This window comes from Sprattus sprattus (assembly GCF_963457725.1).
Source record: "Sprattus sprattus genome assembly, chromosome: 17".
In the NCBI taxonomy this organism is placed as follows: Eukaryota; Metazoa; Chordata; class Actinopteri; order Clupeiformes; family Clupeidae; genus Sprattus; species Sprattus sprattus.
Genome location: NC_137915.1, coordinates 16,698,745 through 16,708,744, shown reverse-complemented (window position 1 = coordinate 16,708,744; position 10,000 = coordinate 16,698,745). Strand labels below are relative to the sequence as shown.

The 10,000-nt window shown below is 45.4% G+C and overlaps 1 protein-coding gene across 1 annotated transcript in view; it reads right to left on the bottom strand.

Moving 5' to 3' along the window:
• ctdspla (CTD (carboxy-terminal domain, RNA polymerase II, polypeptide A) small phosphatase-like a) overlaps positions 1–10,000 on the bottom strand; it is a 36,550-nt gene that overhangs the window by 15,359 nt on the left and 11,191 nt on the right. The gene's annotated exons all lie outside the window — the stretch shown is intronic.

Sequence of the window (10,000 nt, the reverse complement as noted above, 5' to 3'; positions counted from 1 at the left end):
GCAGATGACTAACAAACATACGCCAGGCTAATAGCACGTCAGCCGCTCCTGCTCAAACTGATTTGGCCAAAGCCGATCCTCTGTGCTGAACTTGGAATGACTCGTCACACATTGCCCCACAGACACGGTCTGCCGAGGTAAAAAGTCCAGACACAGAGCTTCCCGTCAGTTGCAATGCCAATTTAGAGGGACGACACAAAGAAAAATACTGGTTTCAACAGTTGCATCATTGTTGAGTTTCACTCAACAGGGATTCTTATAGAAAGGCCATCAATTCCATTTACACTGAAAGTCTCCATAGATGGCTTTCAACCAGAAATTAGCCTGGGCCTTGGTTTTAAAGGGACAGTATGCAACAATTTTCCACTTTTTGAAGCATGTTTTTATAGTCAGCTAGTACTAGTATCTTCAAATAAATTGAAATTGTCTGTGAAGGACAGATAAAAACACCCTGGCTATACACTATGCAGTTCAATGATCTGGGTCGGACCACCCAGCGAAAATGCAAAAACATCTTTCACAGCACGACATTGCCAACTATATCACCAAAAGGCATGAGATAGCATGCTTGTAAGCCTTTTATCAGTGCCAATTGTGCTGTTGTTGGTGTCTGTCAGGATTTTGCGTGCCTTTTTCGGTAGTAACATTGCTAGTTTTTAACCGAAACTCCTACTGCTGCTATAACATGGCTGTCGAATCGCAAGTGGCAAAAGAGTTTCTTTCGGACCTGCAAAAAGGATCAGTGTTTATGGCACAGAGTACGCTTTGGTTGATTCAAATTGATTGCTTAGGTCTGTTTATTTCATACAACATTTCTGTGCCTTGGCAAGCACACATGACGCCTTTCCGAGAGGGGATGAGAGCACAGTCAATACCAATACCATTTAAAAGAAGCAAATTACCTAAAAAAACTACATAAAAGCTTGCAACAAATGAGCTAGATTTACATTCTCACTCTGAGAAAACCCTGCCACTTTCTCTCTCCCTCCTTATCTCTTTCTCTCTCTGTACTGTTCTCTCTCTCTCTCCATCACAGCTCGCACATGTCTCCCGCACACTCACACACTTGACAACGTGGCTGTAAATAATTATGAGCGGCATTGCGGAGTGGTACGGCACAGCTGGGCTGTGTGCGAGACCGTGAGCGGTGAGCATGGCAGTGCAGCTGAGCAGACCACAGAGAGCCTGCAGTGGAGATGGGGAAGTCTGTTATCAGAGATGAGGGGTCAATTCCATTTCAACCCCAATACCCATCAACATCCAAGGGAAGACCGCCTTCAAGGAATACCAATCCTGCACTCACGCATGGATTCCCCCGCACCAGCAACAATTTGTGTGCAATCAACCTAAGCAGACACTGCATTTGCTTGTAGATTGTTTTACAGTTTCTATCATCTATAAGTTGAGCTTATTTATGTCTGTGTTGTATTGTGCCCTGCTGTGTTGTGTTGTATTGTGTTGTGCTGAGCTGTGCTGTGCTGTGCTGTGCTGTGCTGTGCTGTGCTGTGCTGTGCTGTATTGTGTTGTGTTGTGTTGTGTTGTGTTGTGTTGTGCTGAGCTGAGCTGTGCTGTGCTGTGCTGTGCTGTGCTGTGCTGTATTGTGTTGTGTTGTGCTGAGCTGAGCTGTGCTGTGCTGTGCTGTGCTGCTGTGCTGTGCTGTGCTGTGCTGTGCTGTGCTGTGCTGTGCTGTGCTGTGCTGTGCTGTATTGTGTTGTGTTGTGCTGAGCTGAGCTGTGCTGTGCTCTGCTGTGTTTTGATGTGTTGTGTTGTGCTGTGTTCTGTTGTATTGAGCTACATTTGTGTGTTATGATGTTGTGAGTTGTCTTGTGTTGTGTTCAGATGTCAATGTGCTTTGTGTTGTGTTGTGTTGTGTTGTGATGTGTTGTGTTGTACTGTCTTGTGTTGTGTTGTTCTATGCTGTGCCGTGCGGTGCTGTGTTGCGTTGTCCCATGTTGTGTTGCGTTGTCTTGTCTTGTGTTGTACTGTGCTGCGTTGTTGTGTGCTGTTCTGCTGTGCTATTGTGAGTTGTTGTGTTGTGATTGTTTATGTATCTGTCAGTAAAGAGTGTTCCTGCTGTTGAAGACTAACGCTACTCTAATGCCCCAGTTAGAGCCTGATCTACAGTCTCTTTGGCTGGGTCTGATGGGGGACAAATCTCATGATGGCCGCGGCTGCATTAGGGTAATTACAGAGGGCATCTGTCTGATTAGAGCACGGGGGAAACACATCAGATCATGCAGAGAGCTTCAGGCTAGCAGCGAGGAGGAGGGGTGGCGACGAGCAGCCTGTTGACCAACACAGACACAGGCTTAATGCACTGGACTGGGTGTGGGTGTGTGTGTGTGACTGTGTTTGTGTGTGTGTGTGTGTGTGTGTGTGTATGTGTGTGTGTGTGTGTGTGTGTGTGTGTGTGTGTGTGTGTGTCTCTGTGTGTGTGAGTGTGTGTGAGTGTGTGTGTGTGTAAAGAAAAATTGCTAATAAGCTTATGCTTATAATGACACTGTTCAGAGATGGTTTTACACAAAGCAGTGCGGAGCAGAAGATGAATCACTGGTAAAGATGCACAATGCCCTTCAAAATGCCTCTACATCTAAGTCATAATTTTGCAAACACAAGTGAACAAGTACAACAGCTCCTCAACAGGCCTATTCATTATGCATTTCTGCCATCCTGCAACAATAAAACTATCATTTACATGCATTTAATTTTCAATATTCGCATTTTAGAAATGCCAACATTATTTGAGATACAAGGCTTGTAAACCATCAAAGGGCATTCATGCTAATCAACACTTTCATTCACTTAATAGCACCAGCACTGCTACAGCTGTTGCAGTCACTCACAACACGAGAAGTGTGCCATCCTCGACCCTTGACCTCATATACTGCACCCTGAGATACCCCTGCTGCACCCTGAGATACCCCTGCTGCCAACATTACATTTCAATTACTGTTACCTTCTGCTGCTGACACCACGGAGCCCCGTGTGATTCAGCTCCTGCATTCCACAATTCCCAGGTTTCACCACCTGCAACTGCTACTGATGATCGTCTGTCACACTTTAAAACACCTGTGGAACACCTCATTCTTTTCTCTGTCAATCACTAACAAACGTCTACCCTGGCTGCTGGCTGTATGCACCCACCAATTGCCAAACTCAGGAACACAAGAGGAACTGAGCCGGGCAGTACTGAGGTGTCGAGAGGGAACCCAACCTTGCCAACAGTAGACGTGCCAGAGGCAACAGAGGGGGCAGTTTCCTGGGTGCTTACTGTGGCCAGTGCCACATCTCACCGGGCTCACAGGGGTGGCTGGGCCCAAGACCCCACAGACAGTTGCATAGCCCACCCTTGTGTGTGTGTGTGTGTGTCTAACTTTTAATAACAAGCTTGCTCCAGCACACATACACACACACTTGCTCGTAGGCCTTAGGGATTCTCGGGACAAACACACAGTAATTAGTGCACCTCTACTAATAAGCAAATCTGCACACGAGGGCACAATTGGGGAAAGCTAAAAGATCCGGGCTGGCTAGGCGCTGTGGCGCTTTGGCAACAACTGCTTAGAGAGGTACACACACACACACACACACCTGCCTGGAGAGGTGGTCTGAAAAAAAAACATCCCCCGCTAGAAAGGCTCTCAAACTGAAAAACGTCAACATAAGTATAATCTATAATGGATCTGAATCCACTGGTTTGACTCTGGAGGGTGGCACACTGTGGGTTGTTTACTACCAAGTCAGTTGCTGCACAGGAATGTGAAGAGCGTGACATGACTAGACACGTACAGGTACATCAGGGTAGTGTCAAAGTAATAGAGCTTATTGGCTGTGAGACACATTGAGGAGTGTCCACGACACAAGCCAGCTCTCTCTGGTGGTTGTAAATTAGCTGGTTTAATACTGTGAGAGTGATGCGCTGGAATTTGAAAGAGCACGACACCTTCGGCAGTTTTCCAGGTAACGTCAATAGACAATGTGAGTATGGGCCACTCAGGACGGAGCCAAAGTCATAAACATTATAGACTGAGAGACTTCAGCTACAGCAGTCCAGGCTAGTGATGTCAACAGATGAACACTGAGCTGTATCCCTGCAGTGAGGAGTGTCCACCAGCTAGCCTACCTAGCCTTCTCTGGTGGCCTTCTTTTGTTTGTGGGAGTTCTCCCTGGGTGTGAGCTCCTTCAGCCCCTGCAGCCCCAGTAGCCCCATACACTATGTGCTGTTTCTCATCATCAAGTACCTCCTCTCCTCAGCCTCCATTTTAAGACCCCTCTTGTGTTTTCCCGCCTCTGTTGCCCTCCCTGTGGAGTAGTGTGCGTGTGTGTGTGTGTGTGTGTGTGCTGGGGAGGAGTGTGAGGATCAGCCTATGTTCAAGTCGTGTTTAGACCCCTCCTTTCCCCTTGGCAGCTCCACCCAGCAGTGCACAAACACAGTCCTCTCTCTCCCCTTCTCTCCCTCTCTTGCTCCCCTTCTCTCCCTCTCTTGCTCCCCTTCTCTCCCTCTTTCTCTCCTTCTCTCTCCCTCTTTCTCTCCTTCTCTTTCCCCTACACTCCTCTCCCTCTCTCTGACACAAACAACATAGCAGAGTGTACTGCCAAACAGAAACACGCCCACCCACCCACAAACACACACATTTAAAAACATATTCTGTGGATTCTGGAATGTGGCTGCCAGCCACTTTGTACATGGCACTGTTTATATCCATGGGATTACACCTCTCTGGTGGACGAGTAAGTGCAACGTTTCCATTCAGCTAGAAAAAAGGCCATTGCGGGCGCACACAGCTTTTAACAGGAGGCGCTGCACAAAACACGGCCAAAGCCTGTTGTTATGCTCAAAAGGACGAGTAAAATACCTTAAGAGGCAGCTGGGCACAGGACTGGAGCACACCTCTATAGATTATAGGTCAACTATAGACTAGCTACAGATGCTCACATTATAAATAAAATATCTGTTGAGACTCTGTTAACTACAATTTCTGGTTAAGGCTAGAGGTTGGGTTTGGTTATGGTGCTGTCCATGAACAATTAGAAAGACCGAGCTTGAATTTCAACAAACTACTTGTGAAGTCTCAGTAGGCGGTCGATCCAAATAAAGTCTTACCTAGGACTTTGACCGCACTGTCCAAGGACGGACAAAACAGCGTATTATGGCTCAGAATTGACAATTTAAACGGTACCTTCTCTGGTGATTTAAGGCGGCCAACTAACAAACAGTGAAAACCACAACACGCTGTGTTTGTTTACAGTGGCAGGCCCTGCAGCTTGTCTTTCTCCACGGCCTCCTGGGAGTCAGGCTGCTCCAAACAGGTAAATTCGATACAGACGGACTAAACGAGCGACGTCACAGCCTTGTTCAGTCTTAGCACGAGGCACACAGCATTCCGAGACCCAAGAAAGAGAAAATAGGAAAAAAGAAAGAAAGAAAAAAAGAAAGAGCGAGAGAGAGAGAGAGAGGGAGAGAGAAATAGATGGAGAGAAAAACAGTGTTGTTCCCACATGCCCAACGACGACGGCAATGAGTGTGTGGAGAGCAGGGGAGTGGCAACGTGATGCTGGGCCCCGGAGCCTGGAGCCTGTCACATGCAGGGACACGGTTCTTCAGCGGCCCCTGACCGGGGGCCCGGAAGCTGCGAGCGGAAACGCAGGAAATTCCCCACATTCCTGACAGGAAGAGATAGTGACCCGCTGACCCACAGCAAGGGAAAAAAAACAGCATTAGGAGCGAGTGTGTGAGCGCACAAGAGCAGGAAGGCATCAAGCCAGACAGGCTTTATACTGGGTCTTTTGTTCAACGCTGAGGACACCACACAGTCTTCCGACCTATCCTTAGAGGTAGATAGGTGAAAACAGAGAGAGGGGGAGAGAGAGAGAGAGACAGAGAGAAAGAGAAAGAGAGAGAGAGAGAGAGAGAGAGAGAGAGAGAGACATAGAGTCAGAGTCATGTATATTCCACTGGAGTCAGGTGTATACTGTAAGTTGCGCAGGTGGATAGGCCTAGGATAATAGCCATGTTGGTTTGGTGAAATAGATTGGAAAATAGATTTGAATTATATGCATGTATTGTTATTCCTTTTGGAAGGTGGTGCGACTAAGACTTTTACAAGTAGGTATACAATAAATGAAAAAAAAAACCTGGGATAAATCTATATTTTCCCTTTGTGGAAATGCTGCCACAAAAATGTTAACAACATAACATAATCTCCCACTGGAGCAACCCTGACCCACATCCTTATCTAGCTGCAATCAGTAAATAGCTTTCTCCAGTTGTAGAGACTGGTATTTAGCATAAATAGCTTACAACACACATAGCCATTACTATACTTATCATTATCTTGTAGCCATAGGTCAAATATACATTTCTGAGAGAAGTGATTTTCTCGCAAGAGAAACAGAACAGAGATTTAGAATAAGTGTACCAGCCTTCAGTGATAATGACTTACATTAGGGTCCCCTTAATAAAGTAGTAGTTGTATTAAGACTTATAGTTAATACTCTGCAAGTAGTAACCACTGCACTGTAAGGACACTGTTGTAGATGAGCACACCCAACGTCCAACAGGGATTGGAGTGTTAGCTTGGCACAAGTCTGAAAGCGGATTACTATATGATGGACAACTTAAGAGGTCTGTTGATCTCCGGTCACAGATGACGGTTTGATTGAAAAGTCTATTTCCAAAAATGAAGGTTTAAAACATCCACTGTTTTACATTATCATTATTTCTGTTCATGGTCTGAACCTGTCTGTTGAGAATGTAATAGTGTTAGAATGACAAAAGACAGAAAGACAAACAGAGAGAGAGAGAGAGAGAGAGAGAGAGAGAGAGAGAGAGAGAGAGAAAAGATCCGTGATGAAGATGAACAAAGCAAACCAATAACAGCTTATTAGAAGATAAAATGGACAGAAGAGAAATGGGAAAAGATGATAGAGTACACAAACAGAAAAGAGTCTGAGAGAGAAAAAGAGAGAGTGGGAGAGAGAGCGAGAGGGGAGGAAAGAGAGAGAGAGGGAGAGAGAAAGTACACTATAGCACAGTTGACTGGCTATACTAAATACCAAAGGCAGACAGTGGCAGTGTGTTTAAATAATTCAGCAGATAACACCACTGGCCTCTACGGCTCTCTGAAAGCTTTCAGCACGGGATAAACGCAACGGCAGCCGGTGAGTCAAGCCCATGTCCCTGACCTCCCACCCTGGATCTGATAGCCCACGATCCATCCATTTGGGCTAAAAGAGGCACCTGTGCAAACACAAGGGTGTTGTGTACCTGCCATATTATTTCCAGATGACTCAGGGTGCTAAAACTTAATACCTCGGCTAGCTTCGTATTCATGAAACGTTTGATGCAATCACCCTGCTTCTGTTTCAGGCAGGCTGAATCCACTTATTGGCTTGCACCGCGATCTGGACACAGGGGCCGGGCCAAGCATGAGGTCATCCGTTTGGTTGATTAGTGGCCGTACAATGCAGGAGATTTGAAAGAAGCTTTCTGACAGATTTTCTGAATATCTGCGTAATGTTCTCAGACATCTGTACACTGAGCAATGACCGACAGTGAAGGCAGGGTGTTTGGTGACATCTTGGCCCTCCAGAAGACCTAAAGTTTTAAGAATATGTGGCCAAATTTGTACAAATGTAAGGTTTCAAGAATCATTGCATATACAAGCACATAATCATCTGAATATCAAAACACCAATTTCATTTTTTCCCCTAGCATACCAGAGATAATTTTCTCCATACTGCCAATTCCATGGCAGGTAAGGACACAGTATTATTCAGTGTTTCAGGCTTGAGATTGCTCTGCTTTCTGGAAATCTGTTTTACTTCTGCGTGACAAGTCTCATTGTCACGGCGACTGTTCTTACAGTGACGCCGCTGGCACTGGCGATGGAACCGGAACGCGCCCTGCTCAACATTCTAGGATCCAGGTGAGAAAACTCAGGCCTTGCCATGAAGCCAAGCGGAAAAAAAGAAAGAAAAAAAACATGTTCTCCATTGCACGCTGGCTTCTTCTCTACTCACTCAGACATGTTCAGCATCAGCCAGATTGTAAGGCAGATACATATTTTTCCCCACTCTGTTAGAATTCAGTGTCAATGTTTAGCTATTTATGAGAGCAATGCTGTTCAGGCACACACGGCAGTAACCTGGAGGCCCTTTTGATGTTCCTATCAGGTTGTGGGCGATCTGTGCATTCCTAGCAGTCTGGGGTTGTTTCTGTGCTCCCTGTTACACCAGCAGATAGGCCTCAACCTGACTGTCACACACTGATACCTTCAGCATATCACTGCATGGCACACTGGTTGCAGTGAATTATTTTTTTGCGCAACATAATCAGCTTGTACTGAGGCCCGAACAGATCCTATTATGTATGCTTACATTAGTCAAGCCAGCTTGTGCTGCCGGTCTTACATAACTAATATTCAATTCACCACCCTTTCTACAGGCCAATCACATCTTACTCAAAAGAGGTGGCCAGGAAAGGACTTTATGATTTTTGTTTTCACGAGGCCTCGCTTCCTTTCTGTAGTTTGCAGTTTGCAGAGTATCTGTGAGATAAGGAAAATGGAAACATTGATCAACAGATCACCTAATAAAAGTGTGTGTGTGTTTGTGTGTTGGAAAAGGTGTAGGAGAGGAAGGTGGTGAGGATGGGGATTTGAAGTGTTCAAGCATTCAGTACCGTGCCATTATGTAACCTACACAGATAACGTGAAGCCTGACCCAGCCTGTCTTTGTGGACAGATGGTAATGGTTTGATTCTAATTTTTTTTTTTTTACGATTATTAGTTTTTTGTCCGAGGCAGCCGTGGGGCTACTCGGTTGCACACTGAGTTCTTCATCCTGTCGCACCAGTGTCACCTTCAGATCCTCTCTTACTGTGGCAGGAGCATAAGAGTCCAATCAGATCCTCTCTTACTGTGGCAGGAGCATAAGAGTCCAATCAGATCCTCTCTTACTGTGGCAGGAGCATATGATATTAGTCCAATCACATCCTCTCTTACTGTAGCAGGAGCATAATAGTTAGATCAATCTGGGTCTGCTTAGTCATGGGAGGCACTCCTGCTGCTGGCTATGCAACAGAGTAGTGCAGGGGTGCATTTCCTGAGAGTGCTAATGTGCAACCAACAGGGTAACTAGAAAAGAGAGTCTTCAAAGTCTGTCTGTCATGTGGTTATAATAGCTGCACAAGATGCTTATGGGAAACCCACCCCAGGCCAGGACAGGGCAGCGAGTTGTGGACACTCAGTACAGACCGCTGAACGTAGTAAGATAAGAATGCAGTGTTCACTTAAAGTGCATACTGTAGGAAATCTGTGACGAGCCCAATATTTCTCATGTGCCACATCATGGACACAATGCTAAGAGTGTCTCAGATATTGGTGGTGTGCTAAAATGTCCATTTAACAATGAAAATTCAATCCGATACGATATCGTTCTATAAAATGTCTGAATCGAACATTCAGGCTACTATACATTTGTTCTAGGTTAATTTCCGCAATGGTTAAACATAGCCTAACTGTCACATTTAAGAAAATTCAATAATTAACAGTTCTCCCCATTAGATGTTGCTCTCTCGTTCAATTCGCGTAAACTGCAAATGCATAGAGGAAAACCGATTGTTATCAATTTTTTCATAGTTAAAGCATCTATACCCTAGCCTAGCCTGACGATGTCATACTCATAATTCTAGTCAGAATATGAGTGTGATACTGCTCCATTGAGCTGTGATTATGGGGCGTGTTTCAACGAACCAGGAAAAAAAATGCCTCTTCGCTCAATTGGATACCTAGAACCAATCAGAGCAATGTAGTATGACCATCTGATAATTTCTCCCCAATGGAGCAGTGCCAGACCGAACTTCCAGACAAAAAATGTTGTGGGCGGGGTTCGGTCTGGTATCCAGGCTATCTATACTCATGAATGCCTCAAATAAAACACATTTGGTTCACCAGTCTTTTGCCTTTCTTGAGTGGTGTTCACAATTTGTTTCCAGAGA